Here is a 21,090-nt window from a genome sequence, read left to right as displayed (position 1 = left end):
ACATGGGGCATGAGAGGGGGTGGGGGGAGTAGGGAGACACGGGTCATGAGCAGGGGTGGGGGGAAAGAAGGGAGACACAGGGCATGAGCGGGGGGTGGGGGGAAGAAGGGAGACACAGGGCATGAGCGGGGTGTGGGGGGAATGAATGGAGACACAGGGCATGAGCAGGGGGTGGGGGGAAGAAGGGAGACACGAGGCATGAGCAGGGGGTGGGGGGGAAAGAAGGGAGACATGGGGCATGAACAGGGGGTGGGTGGGGAAGAAGGGAGACACTGGGGATGAGCAGGGGTGGAGGGGAAAAATTGAGACACGGGGCATGAGCGGGGGGTGGGGGGTGAAAGAAGGGAGACACGGGGCATAAGCAGGGGGTGGGGGGAAAGAAGGGAGACACGGGGCATGTGAGGGGGCTGGGGGGGAAAGAAGGGAGACACGGGGCATGAGCGGGGGTGGATGGGGAAGAAGGGAGACACGGGGCATGAGCCGGGGTGGGGTGGGAAGAATGGAGACACGGGGAATGAGCGGGGGGAGAGGGGGAAAGAAGGGAGACATGGCATGAGCGGGGGTGGGGGGGAAGAAGGGAGACACGGGGCATGAGCGGGGGGTGGGGGGAAAGAAGGGAGACACGGGGCATGAGCAGGGGGTGGGGGAAAGAAGGGAGACAGTGCGCATGAGCGGGGGGTGGGGGGAAAGAAGAGAGACACGGGGCATGAGCGGGGGTTGGGGGAAAGAAGGGAGACACGGGGCATGAGAGGGGGCTGGGGGGGAAAGAAGAGAGACACGGGGTATGAGCGGGGGTTGGGGGGAAAGAAGGGAGACACGGGCATGAGCCGGGGTGGGGTGGGAAGAATGGAGACACGGGGCATGAGCGGGGGGTGGGGGGTGAAAGAAGGGAGACACGGCATGAGCGGGGGTGGGGATCAGAAGGGAGACACGGGGCATGAGCGTGGGGTGGGGGGAAAGAAGGGAGACACGGTGCGCATGAGCGGGGGGTGGGAGGAAAGAAGAGAGACACGGGGCATGATTGGGGGAGGGGGTGTGGAAAGAAGAGAGACACGGGGCATGAGCGGGGGGTGTGGGGGAAAGATGGGAGACACGGGGCATGAGCGGGGGGTGGGGGGAAAGAAGGGAGAAACGGTGCGCATGAGCGGGGGGTGGGGGGAAAGAAGAGAGACACGGGGCATGAGCGGGGGTTGGGGGAAAGAAGGGAGACACGGGCATGAGAGGGGGCTGGGGGGGAAAGAAGAGAGACACGGGGCATGAGCGGGGGTTGGGGGGAAAGAAGGGAGACACGGGTATGAGCCGGGGTGGGGTGGGAAGAATGGAGACACGGGGCATGAGCGGGGGGTGGGGGGTGAAAGAAGGGAGACACGGCATGAGCGGGGGTGGAGGGGAAGAAGGGAGACACGGGGCATGAGCGGGGGGTGGGGGGAAAGAAGAGAGACACGGGGCATGAGCGGGGGGAGGGGGGGTGGAAAGAAGGGAGACACGGGGCATGAGCAGGGGGTGTGGGGGAACGAAGGGAGACACGGGGCATGAGCAGGGGGTGGGGTGAACAGGGGAAACACGGGCCATGAGCAGGGGGTGGGGGGTAACACGACAGAGACACGGGCATGAGTGTGGGTGGGGGGAACAGGGCAGACACGGGGCATGATCGGGGGGTGGGGGGACATGGGGCATGAGCGGGGGGCGGGGGGTACACGAGGGAAACACGGGGCATGAGCAGGGGGTGGGGGGAACAGGGCAGACACGGGGCATGAGCGGGGGGTGGGGGGTACAAGAGGGAGACATGGGGCATGGGAGGGGGCAGGGGAGACAGGGCAGACACGTGGCATGAGCGGTGGGTGGGGGTAACACGAGGGAGGCACGGGGCAGGGGGTGAGGGGAACATGAGGGAGACACAGGGCATGAGCGGGGGGTGGGGGGAACAGGGCAGACACGGGGCATGATCGGGGGGTGGGGTGGGGAAAGAAGGGAGACACGGGGCATGAGCGGGGGTTGGGGGTGAACAGGGGAGACACAGGGCATGAGCGGGGGTTGGCGGGACAGGAGGGAGACACGGGGCATGAGCGGGGGTAGGGGGGTACATGAGGGAGACATGGGGCATGAGCCGGGGGTGGGGGGGTACATGAGGGACACACGGGGCATGAGCGGGGGGTGGGGAGAACAAGAGGGAGACACAGGGCATGAGCGGGGGTGGGGAGAACAGGGCAGATACAGGGCATGAGCGGGGGTGGCGGGTGAAAGAAGGGAGACGTGGGGCATGAGCTGGGGGGTGGGGGGAAAGAAGGGAGAAACAGGGCATGAGAGGGGGTGGGGGGAAGAAGGGAGACACAGGGCATGAGCAGGGGGTGGGGGGGAAGAAGGGAGACACAGGGCATGAGCGGGGGGTGGGGGGAAGAAGGGAGACACAGGGCATGAGCGGGGTGTGGGGGGAATGAATGGAGACACAGGGCATGAGCAGGGGGTGGGGGGAAGAAGGGAGACACGAGGCATGAGCAGGGGGTGGGGGGGAAAGAAGGGAGACATGGGGCATGAACAGGGGGTGGGTGGGGAAGAAGGGAGACACTGGGGATGAGCAGGGGTGGAGGGGAAAAATTGAGACACGGGGCATGAGCGGGGGGTGGGGGGTGAAAGAAGGGAGACACGGGGCATAAGCAGGGGGTGGGGGGAAAGAAGGGAGACACGGGGCATGTGAGGGGGCTGGGGGGGAAAGAAGGGAGACACGGGGCATGAGCGGGGGTGGATGGGGAAGAAGGGAGACACGGGGCATGAGCCGGGGTGGGGTGGGAAGAATGGAGACACGGGGAATGAGCGGGGGGAGAGGGGGAAAGAAGGGAGACATGGCATGAGCGGGGGTGGGGGGGAAGAAGGGAGACACGGGGCATGAGCGGGGGGTGGGGGGAAAGAAGGGAGACACGGGGCATGAGCAGGGGGTGGGGGAAAGAAGGGAGACACAGTGCGCATGAGCGGGGGGTGGGGGGAAAGAAGAGAGACACGGGGCATGAGCGGGGGTTGGGGGAAAGAAGGGAGACACGGGGCATGAGAGGGGGCTGGGGGGGAAAGAAGAGAGACACGGGGTATGAGCGAGGGTTGGGGGGAAAGAAGGGAGACACGGGCATGAGCCGGGGTGGGGTGGGAAGAATGGAGACACGGGGCATGAGCGGGGGGTGGGGGGTGAAAGAAGGGAGACACGGCATGAGCGGGGGTGGGGATCAGAAGGGAGACACGGGGCATGAGCGTGGGGTGGGGGGAAAGAAGGGAGACACGGTGCGCATGAGCGGGGGGTGGGAGGAAAGAAGAGAGACACGGGGCATGATTGGGGGAGGGGGTGTGGAAAGAAGAGAGACACGGGGCATGAGCGGGGGGTGTGGGGGAAAGATGGGAGACACGGGGCATGAGCGGGGGGTGGGGGGAAAGAAGGGAGAAACGGTGCGCATGAGCGGGGGGTGGGGGGAAAGAAGAGAGACACGGGGCATGAGAGGGGGTTGGGGGAAAGAAGGGAGACACGGGCATGAGAGGGGGCTGGGGGGGAAAGAAGAGAGACACGGGGCATGAGCGGGGGTTGGGGGGAAAGAAGGGAGACACGGGTATTAGCCGGGGTGGGGTGGGAAGAATGGAGACACGGGGCATGAGCGGGGGGTGGGGGGTGAAAGAAGGGAGACACGGCATGAGCGGGGGTGGAGGGGAAGAAGGGAGACACGGGGCATGAGCGGGGGGTGGGGGGAAAGAAGAGAGACACGGGGCATGAGCGGGGGGAGGGGGGGTGGAAAGAAGGGAGACACGGGGCATGAGCAGGGGGTGTGGGGGAACGAAGGGAGACACGGGGCATGAGCAGGGGGTGGGGTGAACAGGGGAAACACGGGCCATGAGCGGGGGGTGGGGGGTAACACGACAGAGACACGGGCATGAGTGTGGGTGGGGGGAACAGGGCAGACACGGGGCATGATCGGGGGGTGGGGGGACATGGGGCATGAGCGGGGGGCGGGGGGGTACACGAGGGAAACACGGGGCATGAGCAGGGGGTGGGGGGAACAGGGCAGACACGGGGCATGAGCGGGGGGTGGGGGGTACAAGAGGGAGACATGGGGCATGGGAGGGGGCAGGGGAGACAGGGCAGACACGTGGCATGAGCGGTGGGTGGGGGTAACACGAGGGAGGCACGGGGCAGGGGGTGAGGGGAACATGAGGGAGACACAGGGCATGAGCGGGGGGTGGGGGGAACAGGGCAGACACGGGGCATGATCGGGGGGTGGGGTGGGGAAAGAAGGGAGACACGGGGCATGAGCGGGGGTTGGGGGTGAACAGGGGAGACACGGGGCATGAGCGGGGGTTGGCGGGACAGGAGGGAGACACGGGGCATGAGCGGGGGTAGGGGGGTACATGAGGGAGACATGGGGCATGAGCCGGGGGTGGGGGGGTACATGAGGGACACACGGGGCATGAGCGGGGGGTGGGGGGAACAAGAGGGAGACACAGGGCATGAGCGGGGGTGGGGAGAACAGGGCAGATACAGGGCATGAGCGGGGGTGGCGGGTGAAAGAAGGGAGACATGGGGCATGAGCTGGGGGGCGGAAAGAAGGGAGACATGGGGCATGAACGGGGATGGGGGCAGAAAGAAGGGAGACACGGGGCATGAGTGGGGGGTGGGGGGAACAAGAGGGAGTCACGAAGCATGATCGGGGGTGGGGGGAACAGTGAAGACACGGGGTATGAGCGGGGGGTGGAGGGCGAAAGAAGGGAGACAGGTGGCATGAGTGGGGGGTGGGGTGGGAAAGGAAGGAGACACGGGGCATGAGCGGGGGGTGGGAGGTAACACGACGGAGACAAGGGCATGAGTGGGGGTGGGGGGAACAGGGCAGACACGGGTCATGAGCAGGGGGTGGGGGGGACACAGGGCATGAGCGGGGGGTGGGGGGACACCACGGGGCTTGAGCGGGGGGCGGGGGGGTTCACGAGGGAGATACGGCCATGAGCGGGGGTGGGGGAACATGAGGGAGAAATGGGGCATGAACGGGGGTGGGGGGAACAGGAGGGAGACACGGGGCATGAGCGGGGGGTCGGGGGAACAGGGCAGACACGGGGCATGAGCGGAGGTTGGGGGGTACAAGAGGGAGACATGGGGCATGAGAGGGGGGTGGGGGGACAGGGCAGACACGGGGCATGAGCAGGGGGTGGGATTAACAGGGCAGACACAGGGCATGAGCGGGGGGTGGGAGTGAACAGGGGAGACACGGGGCATGAGCGGGGGTTGGGGGGACAGGAGGGAGACACAAGGCATGACCGGGTGGTTGGGGGTACAGGAGTGAGACACGGGGCATGAGCGGGGGGTGGGGGGAACAGGAAAGAGACATGGAGCATGGGTAGGGAGACATGGGGCATGAGCGGGAGGTGGGGTGGTACATGAGGGAGACATGGGGCATGAGCGGGGGATGGGGGGGTGCACAAAGGAGACATGGGGCATGAGCGGGGGGTGGGGGGAACACGAGGGAGACACAGGGCATGAGCGGGGGTGGGGAGAACAGGGCAGACACAGGGCATGAGTGGTGGTGGGGGGCGAAAGAAGGGAGACACTGGGCATGAGCGGGGAGTGGGGGGAAAGAAGGGAGACACGGGGCATGAGCGGGGGTGGGGGGGAAGAAGGGAGACATGGGGCATGAGCAGGGGGTGGGAGGAAGAAGGGAGACACGGGGCATGAGCAGTGGGTGGGGGAAGAAGGGAGACACAGGGCATGAGCGGGGGTGGGGGGGAAGAAGGGAGACACAGGGCATGAGCAGGGGGTGGGGGGGAAAGAAGGGAGACACGGGGCATGAGCAGGGGGTGGGGGGAAGAAGGGAGACAACGGGCATGAGCGTGGGTGGGGGGAAGAAGGGATACACGGGGCATGAGCGGGGGTGGGGGGGAAGAAGGGAGACACAGGGCATGAGCAGGGGTGGGGGGAGAGAAGGGAGACACGGGGCATGAGCAGGGGGTGGGGTGGAAGAAGGGAGACACGGGGCATGAGTGGGTTTGGGGGGATGGAAAGAATGGAGACACGGGGCATGAGCGGGGGAAGAAGGGTGACAGGGGGCATGAGCAGTGGGTGGGGGGAAAGAAGGGAGACACGGGCATGAGCAGGGGGTGGGGAAAGAAGGGAGACACGGGGCATGAACGGGGGAGGGGGGGAGAAGGGAGACACAGGGCATGAGCGGGGGTAGGGGGGAAGAAGGGAGACATGGGGCATGAGCCGGGGTGGGGGGGAAGAAGGGAGACACGGGGCATGAGCAGGTGGTGGGGGGGAAAGAAGGGAGACACAGGGCATGAGCAGGGGGTGGGGGGAAGAAGGGAGACACGGGGCATGAGTGGGGGTGGGGGGATGGAAAGAAGGGAGACACGGGGCATGAGCGGGGTGAGGGGAGGAAGAAGGGAGACACGGGGCATGAGCAGGGTGTGGGGGTGAACAGGGGAAACACGGGCCATGAGCGGGGAGTGGGGCAAAAAGGAAGGAGACAGACACGGAGCATGAGCAGGGGGTGTGGTGAACAGGGGAACACGGAGCATGAGCGGGGGGTGGGGGGGAACAGAAGGAGACACAGGGCATGACCGTGGGGTGGTGGGTAACACGACGGAGACACGGGCATGAGCAGGGGGTACGGGGGAAAGAAGGGATACGTGGGGCATGAGCGGGGGGTGGGGGGTAACACGACGGAGACATGGGCATGAGCGGGGGGTGGGGGGAAAGAAGGGAGACACAGGCATGAGCGGGGGATGGGGGAACAGGGCAGACACGGGCATGAGCGGGGGATGTGGAGGGACACGTGGCATGAGCGGGGGGTGGGGGGACACGGGGCATGAGCGGTGGGTGGGGGGGTACACGAGGGAGAGAGACACGGGGCATGAGCGGGGGGTGGGGAGTACACAAGGGAGACACGGGGCATGAGCAGGGGGTGGGGGGAAAAGGAGGGAGACAAGGGGCATGAGCGGGGGTGGGGGGAACAGGGCAGACACGGGGCATGAGCATGGGGTGGGGGGTACAGGAGGAAGACATGGGGCATGAGCGGATGGTGGGGGGAACAGGGCAGACACGGGGCATGAGTGGGGGGTGGGGAAAAACACGAGGGAGACACGGGGCATGAGCGGTGGTTGGGGGAACACAAGGGAAACACAGGGCATGAGGGGGCGTGTGGAGGCAACAGGAGATGACACAGGGCATGGCCGGGGGGGTGGGGGGAAGAGGAGAGAGACACGGGGCATGAGCGGGGGATGGGGGAGTAACAGGAGGGAGACACGGGGCATGAGCGGGGGGTGGTGTGGACAGGGCAGACACGGGGCATGAGCAGGGGGTGGGGTGAACAGGGCAGACATGGGCTTGAGCAGTGGGTGGGGGTAACAGGAGGGAGACACGGGGCATGCGCGGGGGGGAGGGGGTACAGGAGGGAGACACAGGGCATGAGTGGGGGGTGGGGGGTACAGGAGGGAGACACGGGGCATGAGCAGGGGGTGGGGGAAAGAAGGGATTCACGGGGCATGAGTGGGGGGTGGGGGGGAACAGGAGGGAGACACGGGGCATGAGCGGGGGTGGGAACAGGGCAGACACGGGGCATGAGCATGGGGTGGGGGTACAGGAGGGAGACATGGCGCATGAGCGGGGGATGGGGGAACAGGGCAGACACGGGCATGAGTGGGGGGTGGGCAAAAACACGAGGGAGACACGGGGCATGAGCGGGGTTTGGGGGAACACGAGGGAAACACAGGACATGAGGGGGCGTGTGGGGGCAACAGGAGGGTGACACAGGGCACGGCCGGGGGGTGGGGGGGAACGGGGGGGAGACACGGGGCATGAGCGGGGGGTGGGGGGGTAACAGGAGGGAGACACGGGGCATGAGCGCGGGGTGGTGTGAACAGGGCAGACACGGGGCATGAGCAGGGGGTGGTGTGAACAGGGCAGACATGGGGCATGAGCAGGGGTTGGGGGGTAACAGGAGGGAGACACGGGGCATGAGCGGGGGGTTGGGGGTACAGGAGGGAGACACAGGGCATGAGCGGGGGGTGGGGGTACAGGAGGGAGACACGGGGAATGAGCGGGGGGTGGGGGGAACAGGAGGGAGACACGGGGCATGAGCGGGGGGTGGCGGGTAACAGGAGGGAGACACGGGGCATGAGCTGGGGGTAGGAGGGAAGAAGGGAGTCATGAGCGGGGGGTGGGGGGTAACACGACGGAGACATGGGCATGAGCGCTGGGTGGGGGGAAAGAAGGGAGACACGGGCATGAGCGGGGGATGGGGGGAACAGGGCAGACACGGGCATGAGCGGGGGGTGTGGGGGGACACGTGGCATGAGCGGGGGGTGGGGGGGACACGGGGCATGAGCGGGGGGTGGGAGGGTACACGAGGGAGAGAGACATGGGGCATGAGCGGGGGTGGGGGGGTACACGAGGGAGACACGGGGCATGAGCGGGGGATGGGGGGAACAGGAGGGAGACACGGGGCATGAGCGGGGGCGGGGGGAACAGGGCAGACACAGGGCATGAGCATGGGGTGGGGGTACAGGAGGGAGACATGGGGCATGAGCGGGGGGTGGGGTGAACAGGGCAGACACGGGGCATGAGTGGAGGTGGGGAAAAACACGAGGGAGACACGGGGCATGAGTGGGGGTTGGGGGAACACGAGGGAAACACAGGGCATGAGGGGGTGTGTGGGGGCAACAGGAGGGTGACACAGGGCATGGCCCGGAGTGTGTGGGGGGAACGGGAGGGAGACACGGGGCATGAGCGGGGGTTGGGGGGGTAACAGGAGAGAGACACGGGGCATGAGCGGGGGGTGGTGTGAACAGGGCAGACACGGGGCATGAGCACATGAGCAGGGGGTGGGGTGAACAGGGCAGACATGGGGCATGAGCAGGGGGTTGGGGGTAACAGGAGGGAGACACGGGGCATGAGCGAGGGGTGGGGGGTACAGGAGGGAGACACAGGGCATGAGCAGGGGGTACAGGAGGGAGACACGGGGCATGAGCAGGGGGTTGGGGGAACAGAGGGAGACACGGGGCATGAGCGGGGGGTGGGGGGTAACAGGAGGGAGACACGGGGCATGAGCGGGGGGTGGGGGATAACATGAGGGAGACACGGGGCATGAGCAGGGCTGGGGGGTAACACGAGGGAGACACGGGGCATGAGCGGGGTGGGGGTTTACAGGGCAGACTTGGGGCATGAGCGGGGGATGGGGGGAACAGGGCAGACACGGGCATGAGCGGGGTTGTGGGAGGACACGTGGCATGAGCGGGGGGTGGGGTGGACATGGGGCATGAGCGGGGGGTGGGGGGTACACGAGGGAGACACGGGGCATGAGCGGGGGGCGGGGGGGAACAGGAGGGAGACACGGGGCATGAGCGGGGGTGGGGGGAACAGGGCAGCCACGGGGCATGAGCATGGGGTGGGGGTACAGGAGGGAGACATGGGCATGAGCGGGGGTGGGGTGAACATGGCAGATACAGGGCATGAGTGGGGGGTGGGGAAAAACACGAGGGAGACACGGGGCATGAGCGGGGGTGGGGAGAACAGGGCAGATACAGGGCATGAGCGGGGGTGGCGGGTGAAAGAAGGGAGACACGGGGCATGAGCGGGGGGGTGGAAAGAAGGGAGACATGGGGCATGAACGGGGGTGGGGGCAGAAAGAAGGGAGACACGGGGCATGAGTGGAGGGTGGGGGGAACAAGAGGGAGTCACGAAGCAGGATCGGGGGTGGGGGGAACAGGGCAGACACAGGGTATGAGCGGGGGGTGGGGGCGAAAGAAGGGAGACACTGGGCATGAGTGGGGGGTGAGGTGGGAAAGGAAGGAGACACGGGGCATGAGCGAGGGGTGGGAGGTAACACAACAGAGACACGGGCATGAGTGGGGGTGGGGGGAACAGGGCAGACACGGGTCATGAGCAGGGGGTGGGGGGACACAGGGCATGAGCGCAGGTGGGGGGACACGGGGCTTGAGCGGGGGGCAGGGGTCACACAAGGGAGATACGGGCCATGAGCGGGGGTGGGGGAACATGAGGGAGAAATGGGGTATGAACGGGGGTGGGGGGAACAGGAGGGAGACACGGGGCATGAGCGGGGGATCGGGGGAACAGGGCAGACACGGGGCATGAGCGGGAGGTGGGGGGTACAAGAGGGAGACATGGGGCATGAGAGGGGGGTGGGGGGACAGGGCAGACACGGGGCATGAGCGGGGGGTGGGGGGTAACAGGAGGGAGACACGGGCAGGGGGGGGGAACACGAGGGAGACACATGGCATGAGCGGGGGGTGGGGGGTACAGGAGGGAGACACGGGGCATGAGCAGGGGGTGGGATTAACAGGGCAGACACGGGGCATGATCGGGGGGTGGGGTGGGGAAAGAAGGGAGACACAGGGCATGAGCGGGGGGTGGGGGTGAACAGGGGAGACACGGGGCATGAGCAGGGGTTGGGGGGACAGGAGGGAGACACAGGGCATGACCGGGTGGTTGGGGGTACAGGAGGGAGACATGGGGCATGAGCGGGGGGAACAGGAAAGAGACATGGAGCATTGGTGAGGGGACAGGAGGGAGACATGGGGCATGAGCGGGGTGTGGGGTGGTACATGAGGGAGACATGGGGCATGAGCAGGGATGGGGGGTACACAAGGGAGACACGGGGCATGAGCGGGGGGTGGGGGGAACAAGAGGGAGACACAGGGCATGAGCGGGGGTGGGGAGAATAGGGCAGACACAGGGCATGAGTGGTGGTGGGGGGCTAAAGAAGGGAGACACTGGGCATGAGCAGGGGGTGGGGGGAAGAAGGGACGGGGCATGAGAAGTGGGTGGGGGGAAGAAGGGAGACACGGGGCATGAGCGGGGGTGGGGGGGGAAGAAGGGAGACACAGGGCATGAGCAGGGGGTGGGGGGAAAGAAGGGAGACACGGTGCATGAGCAGGGGGTGGGGGGAAGAAGGGAGACACGGGGCATGAGCGGGGTGGGGGGGAAGAAGGGAGACACGGGGCATGAGCGGGGTGGGGGGGAAGAAGAGAGACAGAGGGCATGAGCAGGGGGTGGGGGGAGAGAAGGGAGACACGGGGCATGAGCAGGGGGTGGGGTGGAACAAGGGAGACACGGGGCATGAGTGGGTTTGGGGGGATGGAAAGAATGGAGACACGGGGCATGAGCGGGGGGGAAGAAGGGTGACACGGGGCATGAGCAGTGGGTGGGGGGGAAAGAAGGGAGACACGGGGCATGAGCAGGGGGTGGGGGAAGAAGGGAGACATGGGGCATGAGTGGGGGTGGGGGGATGGAAAGAAGGGAGACACGGGGCATGAGCGGGGGGATGGGGGGGAGAAGGGAGACACGGGGAATGAGTGGGGGTAGGGGGGAAGAAGGGAGACACAGGGCATGAGCGGGGGTGGGGGGGAAGAAGAGAGACACGGGGAATGAGCAGGGGGTGGGGGGGAAAGAAGGCAGACACGGGGCATGAGCAGGGGGTGGGGGGAAGAAGGGAGACACGGGGCATGAGTGGGGGTCGGGGGATGGAAAGAAGGGAGACACGGGGCATGAGCGGGGGGAGGGGGGAAGAAGGGAGACATGGGGCATGAGCGGGGTGTGGGGGTGAACAGGGGAAACATGGGCCATGAGCCGGGAGTGGGGCGAAAAGGAAGGAGACAGACACAGAGCATGAGCAGGGGGTGGGGTGAACAGGGGAGACACGGAGCATGAGCGGGGGGTGGGGGGGAACATGAAGGAGACACAGGGCATGACCGTGGGGTGGTGGGTAACACGACGGAGACACGGGCATGAGCGGGGGGTATGGGGGAAAGAAGGGAGACATGGGGCATGAGAGGGGGGTGGGGGGTAACACGACGGAGACATGGGCATGAGCGGGGGGTGGGAGGGAAAGAAGGGAGACACAGGCATGAGCGGGGGATGGGGGAACAGGGCAGACACGGGCATGAGCAGGGGATGTGGAGGGACATGTGGCATGAGCGGGGGGTGGGGGGACACGGGTCATGAGCGGGGGGTGGGGGGGCACACGAGGGAGAGAGACACGGGGCATGAGCGGGGGTGGGGAGTACACAAGGGAGACACAGGGCAGGGGGTGGGGGGAAAGGAGGGAGACAAGGGGCATGAGTGGGGGTGGGGGGAACAGGGCAGACATGGGGCATGAGCATGGGGTGGGGGGTACAGGAGGGAGACATGGGGCATGAGCGGGTGGTGGGGGGAACAGGGCAGACACGGGGCATGAGTGGGGGGTGGGGAAAAACACGAGGGAGACACGGGGCATGAGCGGTGGTTGGGGGAACACAAGGGAAACACAGGGCATGTGGGGGCAACAGGAGGGTGACACAGGGCATGGCCGGGGGGTTTGGGGGGTACAGGAGGGAGACACGGGGCATGAGCGGGGGGTGGTGTGAACAGGGCAGACACGGGGCATGAGCAGGGGGTGGGGTGAACAGGGCAGACATGGGGCTTGAGCAGGGGGTGGGGGGTAACAGGAGGGAGACACGGGGCATGAGCGGGGGGTGGGGGGTACAGGAGGGAGACACAGAGCATGAGTGGGGGGTGGGGGGTACAGGAGGGAGACACGGGGCATGAGCGGGGGGTGGGTGGAATAGGAGGGAGACATGGGGCATGAGCGGAGGGTGGGGGGTAACAGGAGGGAGACACGGGGCATGAGCAGGGGGTGGGGGGGAGAAGGGAGACACGGAGCATGAGTGGTGGTGAGGTGGAAGAAGGGAGACACGGGGCATGAGTGGGGGTGGGGGGGAAGAAGGGAGACACGGGGTATGAGCAGGGGGTGGGGGGGAAGAAGGGAGACACGGGGCATGAGCGGGGAGTGGGGGGGGGAAGGGAGACATGGGGCATGAGAGTGGGGTGGGGGGAAAGAAGGGAGACACGGGGCATGAGCAGGGGGTGGGGGGGAAGAAGGGAGACACGGGGCATGAGTGGGGGTGGGGGGGTGGAAAGAAGGGAGACACGGTCATGAGCGGGGGGAGGGGGGTAAGAAGGGAGACACGGGGCATGAGCGGGGGTGGGAGTAAACAGGGGAAACACGGGCCATGAGCGGGGGGTGGGGGAACAGGAGGGAGACAGACACAGAGCATGAGCAGGGGGTGGGGTGAACAGGGGAGACACGGAGCATGAGCGGGGGGTGGGGGGGAACATGAAGGAGACACAGGGCATGACTGTGGGGTGGTGGGTAACACGACAGAGACACGGGCATGACCGTGGGGTAGGGGGGAAAGAAGGGAGACATGGGGCATGAGCGGGGGGTGGGGGGTAAAACGACGGAGAAATGGGCATGAGCGCTGGGTGGGGGGGAAGAAGGGAGACACGGGCATGAGCGGGGGATGGGGGAACAGGGCAGACACGGGCATGAGCGGGGGTGTGGGGGGACACGTGGCATGAGCGGGGGGTGGGGGGGACACAGGGCATGAGCGGGGGGTGGGGGGGTACACAAGGGGGACACGGGGCATGAGCGGGGGGTGGGGGGGAACAGGAGGGAGACATGGGGCATGAGTGGGTGTGGGAACAGGGCAGACACGGGGCATGAGCATGGGGTGGGGGTACAGGAGGGAGACATGGGGCACGAGCGGGGGGTGGGGGGAACAGGGCAGACACAGGGCATGAGTGGGGGGTTGTCAAAAACACGAGGGAGACACGGGGCATGAGCGGGGTTTGGGGGAACACGAGGGAAACACAGGGCATGAGGGGGCGTGTGGGGGCAACAGGAGGGTGACACAGGGCATGGGCGGGTGGTGGGGGGGTAACAGGAGGGAGACACAGGGCATGAGCGCGGGGTGGTGTGGACAGGGCAGACACGGGGCATGAGCAGGGGGTGGGGTGAACAGGGCAGACATGGGGCATGAGCAGGGGGTGGGGGGTAACAGGAGGGAGACACGGGGCATGAGCGGGGGGTTGGGGGTACAGGAGGGAGACACAGGGCATGAGCAGGGGTTGGGGGTACAGGAGGGAGACACGGGGAATGAGCGGGGGGTGGGGGGAACAGGAGGGAGACACGGGGCATGAGCGGGAGGTGGGGGGTAACAGGAGGGAGACACGGGGCATGAGCGGGGGGTAGGAGGGAAGAAGAAAGTCATGAGCGGGGGTGGGGGGTAACGCGATGGAGACATGGGCATGAGCGCTGGGTGGGGGGTACAGGAGGGAGACACAGGGCATGAGCGGGGGGTGGGGGGTACAGGAGGGAGACACGGGGCATGAGCAGGGGGTGGGGGGAACAGGAGGCAGACACGGGGCATGAGCAGGGGGTGGGGGGTAACAGGAGGGAGACACGGGGCATGAGGGGGGGTGGGGGATAACATGAGGGAGACATGGGGCAGGGGTGGGGGGTAACACGAGGGAGACACGGGGCATGAGCAGGGTGGGGGGTAACAGGGCAGATATGGGGCATGAGCGGGGGTGGGGGGAAAAAGAGGGAGACACGGGCATGAGCGGGGGTGGGGGGAACAGGGTGACATGCGGAATGAGCAGGGGGTGGGGGGGCAACACGAGGGAGACACGGGGCATGAGCGGGTGGGGTACGTGGAACAGGCGGGAGACACGGGACATGAGCGGGGGATGGGGGAACAGGAGGGAGACATGGGGCATGAGCGGGGGGTTGGGGATACAGGAGGGAGACACGGGGCATGACGGGGGGTGGGGGTACAGGAGGGAGACACGGGGCATGAGTGGGGGGTGGAGGTAACAGGGCAGACACGGGGCATGAGCGGGGGAAAGAAGGGAGACATGGGGCATGAGCAGGGGTGGGGGGAACAGGGGAGACACGGGGCATGAGCGAGGGGTGGGGGACAGGAGGGAGACATGGGGCATGAGCAGGGGGGTGGGGGGGACAACACGAGGAAGACACGGGGCATGAGCGGGGGGTGGGTGGAACAGGAGGGAGACATGGGGCATGAGCGGGGGGAACAGGAGGGAGACATGGGGCATGAGCGGGGGATTGGGGGTACAGGAGGGAGACACGGGGCATGAGCAGTGGGTGGGGTACAGGACTGAGACACGGGGAATGAGCGGGGGGTGGGGTAACAGGGCAGACATGGGGCATGAGCGGGGGAAAGAAGGGAGACACGGGGCATGAGCAGCGGTGGGGGAACAGGGGAGACGGGGGCATGAGCGGGGGGTGGGGGGGAAGAAGGGAGACACGGGGCATGAGCGGGGGGTAGGGTGGAAAGAAGGGAGACACGGGGCATGAGCGGGTGCGGGGGGGAAGGAAGGGAGACACGGGGCATGAGCGGGGGCGGGGGTGAACAGGGGAAACACGGGCCATGAGCGGGGGTGGGGCAAAAGGAGGGAGACAGAGACGGAGCATGAGCAGGGGGTCGGGTGAACAGGGGAGACATGGGGCATGAGCGGGGGGTGGGTGGAACAGGGCAGACACGGGCATGAGCGGGGGTGTGGGGGGACACGTGGCATGAGCGGGGGTGGGGGGGACACAGGGCATGAGCGGGGGGTGGGGTGAACAGGGCAGACATGGGGCATGAGCAGGGGGTGGGGGGTAACAGGAGGGAGACACGGGGCATGAGCGGGGGGTTGGGCGTACAGGAGGGAGACACAGGGCATGAGCGGGGGGTGGGGGTACAGGAGGGAGACACGGGGAATGAGCGGGGGGTGGGGGGAACAGGAGGGAGACACGGGGCATGAGCGGGGGTGGGGGGTAACAGGAGGGAGACACGGGGCATGAGCGGGGGGTAGGAGGGAAGAAGGGAGTCATGAGCGGGGGTTGGGGGGTAACACGACGGAGACATGGGCATGAGCGCTGGGTGGGGGGGGAAGAAGGGAGACACGGGCATGAGCGGGGGATGGGGGAACAGGGCAGACACGGGCATGAGCGGGGGTGTGGGGGGACACGTGGCATGAGCGGGGGGTGGGGGGGACACGGGGCATGAGCGGGGGGTGGGAGGGTACACGTGGGAGAGAGACATGGGGCATGAGCGGGGGTGGAGTGAACAGGGCAGACACGGGGCATGAGCATGGGGTGGGGGTACAGGAGGGAGACATGGGGCATGAGCGGGGGGTGGGGGGAACAGGGCAGACACGGGGCATGAGTGGGGGGTGGGGAAAAACACGAGGGAGACACGGGGCATGAGCAGTGGTTGGGGGAACACAAGGGAAACACAGGGCATGAGGGGGCATGTGGGGGCAACAGGAGGGTGACACAGGGCATGGCCGGGGGGGTGGGGGGGTACAGGAGGGAGACACGGGGCATGAGCGGGGGGTGGTGTGAACAGGGCAGACACGGGGCATGAGCAGGGGGTGGGGTGAACAGGGCAGACATGGGGCTTGAGCAGAGGGTGGGGGGTAACAGGAGGGAGACACGGGGCATGAGCGGGGGGTGGGGGGTACAGGAGGGAGACACAGGGCATGAGTGGGTGTGGGGGGTACAGGAGGGAGACACGGGACGGGGCATGAGCGGGGGGTGGGTAGAATAGGAGGGAGACACGGGGCATGAGCGGGGGGTGGGGGGTAACATGAGGGAGACACAGGGCATGAGCAGGGGGTGGGGGAAAGAAGGGATTCACGGGGCATGAGCGGGGGGTGGGGGGGAAAGAAGGGAGACACAGGTCATGGTCATGAGCGGGGCGGTGGGGGGAAAGAACGGAGACAAGGGCCATGAGCGGGTGGTAGAAGGGAAGAAGGGAGACATGGGGCATGAGCGGGGAGTGGGGGGGGAAGAAGGGAGACATGGGGCATGAGCGGGGGGTGGGGGGGAGAAGGGAGACACAGAGCATGAGTGGTGGTGAGGTGGAAGAAGGGAGACACGGGGCATGAGTGGGGGTGGGGGGGAAGAAGGGAGACACAGGGTATTAGCAGGGGGTGGGGGGAAGAAGGGAGACACGGGGCATGAGCAGGGGGTGAGGTGGAAGAAGGGAGACACGGGGCATGAGTGGGGGTGGGGGGGTGGAAAGAAGGGAGACACGGTCATGAGCAGGGGGAGGGGGGGAAGAAGGGAGACACGGGGCATGAGCGGGGGTGAAAGTGAACAGGGGAAACACGGGCCATGAGCAGGGGGTGGGGGAACAGGAGGGAGACAGACACAGAGCATGAGCAGGGGGTGGGGTGAACAGGGGAGACACGGAGCATGAGCGTGGGGTGGGGGGAACATGAAGGAGACACAGGGCATGACTGTGGGGTGGTGGGTAAGAAGGGAGACATGGGGCATGAGCGGGGGGTGGGGGGTAACACGACCGAGAAATGGGCGTGAGCGCTGGGTGGGGGGGGAAGAAGGGAGACACGAGCATGAGCGGCGGATGGGGGAACAGGGCAGACACGGGCATTAGCGGGGGGTTTGGGGGACACGTGGCATGAGCGGGGGGTGGGGGAGACACAGGGCATGAGCGGGGGGTGGGGGGTACACGAGAGAGAGAGACATGGGGCATGAGCGGAGGTGGGGGGGTACACAAGGGGGACACGGGGCATGAGCGGGGGGTGGGGGGGAACAGGGGGGAGACACGGGGGGTTGAGCATGGGGTGGGGGTACAGGAGGGAGACATGGGGCACGAGCGGGGGGTGGGGGGAACAGGGCAGACACGGGGCATGAGTGGGGGGTTGTCAAAAACACGAGGGAGACACAGGGCATGAGCGGGGTTTGGGGGAACACGAGGGAAACACAGGGCATGAGGGGGCATGTGGGGGCAACAGGAGGGTGACACAGGGCATGGCCAGGGGCGTGGGGGGAACGGGAGGGAGACACGGGGCATGAGCGGGGGGTGGGGGGGTAACAGGAGGGAGACATGGGGCACGAGCGGGGGGTGGGGGGAACAGGGCAGACACGGGGCATGAGTGGGGGGTTGTCAAAAACACGAGGGAGACACGGGGCATGAGCGGGGTTTGGGGGAACACGAGGGAAACACAGGGCATGAGGGGGCATGTGGGGGCAACAGGAGGGTGACACAGGGCAGGGGCGTGGGGGGGACGGGAGGGAGACACGGGGCATGAGTGGGGGTGGGGGGTGGAAAGAAGGGAGACACTGTCATGAGCGGGGGAGGGGGGTAAGAAGGGAGACACGGGGCATGAGCGGGGGTGGGAGTAAACAGGGGAAACACGGGCCATGAGCGGGGGGTGGGGGAACAGGAGGGAGACAGACACAGAGCATGAGCAGGGGGTGGGGTGAACAGGGGAGACACGGAGCATGAGCGGGGGGTGGGGGGGAACATGAAGGAGACACAGGGCATGACTGTGGGGTGGTGGGTAACACGACGGAGACACGGGCATGACCGTGGGGTAGGGGGGAAAGAAGGGAGACATGGGGCATGAGCGGGGGGTGGGGGGTAAAATGACGGAGAAATGGGCATGAGCGCTGGGTGGGGGGGAAGAAGGGAGACACGGGCATGAGCGGGGGATGGGGGAACAGGGCAGACACGGGCATGAGCGGGGGTGTGGGGGGACACTGGGCATGAGCGGGGGGTGGGGGGACACAGGGCATGAGCGGGGGGTGGGGGGGTACACAAGGGGGACACGGGGCATGAGCGGGGGGTGGGGGGGAACAGGAGGGAGACATGGGGCATGAGTGGGGGTGGGAACAGGGCAGACACGGGGCATGAGTGGGGGTGGGAACAGGGCAGACACGGGGCATGAGCATGGGGTGGGGGTACAGGAGGGAGACATGGGGCACGAGCAGGGGGTGGGGGAACATGGCAGACACGGGGCATGAGTGGGGGGTTGGCAAAAACACGAGGGAGACACGGGGCATGAGCGGGGTTTGGGGGAACACGAGGGAAACACAGGGCATGAGGGGGCGTGTGTGGGCAACAGGAGGGTGACACAGGGCATGGGCGGGGGAGTGGGGGGGAACGGGAGGGAGACACAAGGCATGAGCGGGGGGTGGGGGGGTAACAGGAGGGAGACACGGGGCATGAGCGCGGGGTGGTGTGAACAGGGCAGACACGGGGCATGAGCAGGGGGTGGGGTGAACAGGGCAGACATGGGGCATGAGCAGGGGGTGGGGGTAACAGGAGGGAGACACGGGGCATGAGCGGGGGGTTGGGGGTACAGGAGGGAGACACAGGGCATGAGCGGGGGGTGGGGGTACAGGAGGGAGACACGGGGAATGAGCGGGGGGTGGGGGAACAGGCGGGAGACACGGGGCATGTGCGGGGGGTAGGTGGGAAGAAGGGAGTCATGAGCGGGGGGTGGGGGGTAACACGATGGAGACATGGGCATGAGCGCTGGGTGGGGGGGAAAGAAGGGAGACACGGGCATGAGCGGGGGATGGGGGGAACAGGGCAGACACGGGCATGAGCGGGGGGTGTGGGGGGACACGTGGCATGAGCGGGGGGTGGGGGGGACATGGGGCATGAGCGGGGGGTGGGAGAGTACACGAGGGAGAGAGACATGGGGCATGAGCGGGGGTGGGGGGGTACACGAGGGAGACACGGGGCATGAGCGGGGGATGGGGGGAACAGGAGGGAGACACGGGGCATGAGCGGGGGTGGGGGGAACAGGGCAGACACGGGGCATGGGGTGGGGGTACAGGAGGGAGACATGGGGCATGAGCGGGGGGTGGGAGGAACAGGGCAGACACGGGGCATGAGTGGGGGGTGGGGAAAAACACGAGGGAGACACGGGGCATGAGCGGGGGTTGGGGGAACACGAGGGAAACACAGGACATGAGGGGGCGTGTGGGGGCAACAGGAGGGTGACACAGGGCATGGCCGGGAGTGTGTGGGGGGACGGGAGGGAGACACGGGGCATGAGCGGGGGGTGGGGGGGTAACAGGAGGGAGACACAGGGCATGAGCGGGGGGTGGTGTGAACAGGGCAGACACGGGGCATGACCACATGAGCAGGGGGTGGGGTGAACAGGGCAGACATGGGGCATGAGCAGGGGGTTGGGGGTAACAGGAGGGAGACACGGGGCATGAGCGAGGGGTGGGGGGTACAGGACGGAGACACGGGCATGAGCAGGGGGTGGGGGGAACAGGAGGGAGACACGGGGCATGAGCGGGGGGTGGGGGTAACAGGAGGGAGACACGGGGCATGAGCGGGGGGTGGGGGATAACATGAGGGAGACACGGGGCATGAGCAGGGGTGGGGGGTAACACGAGGGAGACACGGGGCATGAGCGGGGTGGGGGTTAACAGGGCAAACATGGGGCATGAGCGGGGGATGGGGGAACAGGGCAGACACGGGCATGAGCGGGGGGTGTGGGGGGACACGTGGCATGAGCGGGGGGTGGGAGGACACGGGGCATGAGCGGGGGGTGGGGGGGAACAGGAGGGAGACATGGGGCATGAGCATGGGGTGGGGGTACAGGAGGGAGACATGGGGCATGAGCGGGGGGTGGGGGAAACAAGGCAGACACGGGGCATGAGTGGGGGTGGGGAAAAACACGAGGGAGACACGGGGCATGAGCGGGGGTTGGGGGAACATGAGGGAAACACAGGACATGAGGGGGCGTGTGGGGGCAACAGGAGGGTGACACAGGGCATGGCCGGGAGTGTGTGGGGGGGACGGGATGGAGACACGGGGCATGAGCGGGGGGTGGGGGGGTAACAGGAGGGAGACACGGGGCATGAGCAGGGGGTGGTGTGAACAGGGCAGACACGGGGCATGACCACATGAGCAGGGGGTGGGGTGAACAGGGCAGACATGGGGCATGAGCAGGGGGTTGGGGGTAACAGGAGGGAGACACGGGGCATGAGCGAGGGGTGGGGGGTACAGGAGGGAGACACGGGGCATGAGCAGGGGGTGGGGGGAACAGGAGGGAGACACGGGGCATGAGCGGGGGGTGGGGGTAACAGGAGGGAGACACGGGGCATGAGCGGGGGGTGGGGGATAACATGAGGGAGACACGGGGCATGAGCAGGGGTGGGGGGTAACACGAGGGAGACACGGGGCATGAGTGGGGTGGGGGTAACAGGGCAAACATGGGGCATGAGCGGGGGATGGGGGAACAGGGCAGACACGGGCATGAGCGGGGGGTGTGGGGGGACACATGGCATGAGCGGGGGGTGGGAGGACACGGGGCATGAGCGGGGGGTGGGGGGGGAACAGGAGGGAGACATGGGGCATGAGCATGGGGTGGGGGTACAGGAGGGAGACATGGGGCATGAGCGGGGGGTGGGGGGAACAAGGCAGACACGGGGCATGAGTGGGGGGTGCGGAAAA

Source organism: Ambystoma mexicanum, chromosome 6q, assembly GCF_040938575.1.
Source record: "Ambystoma mexicanum isolate Mex_15411 chromosome 6q, UKY_AmexF1_1, whole genome shotgun sequence".
NCBI lineage: Eukaryota > Metazoa > Chordata > Amphibia > Caudata > Ambystomatidae > Ambystoma > Ambystoma mexicanum.
The sequence above is the reverse complement of the archived record's forward strand: the minus strand, read 5'-3'. Positions refer to the sequence as shown.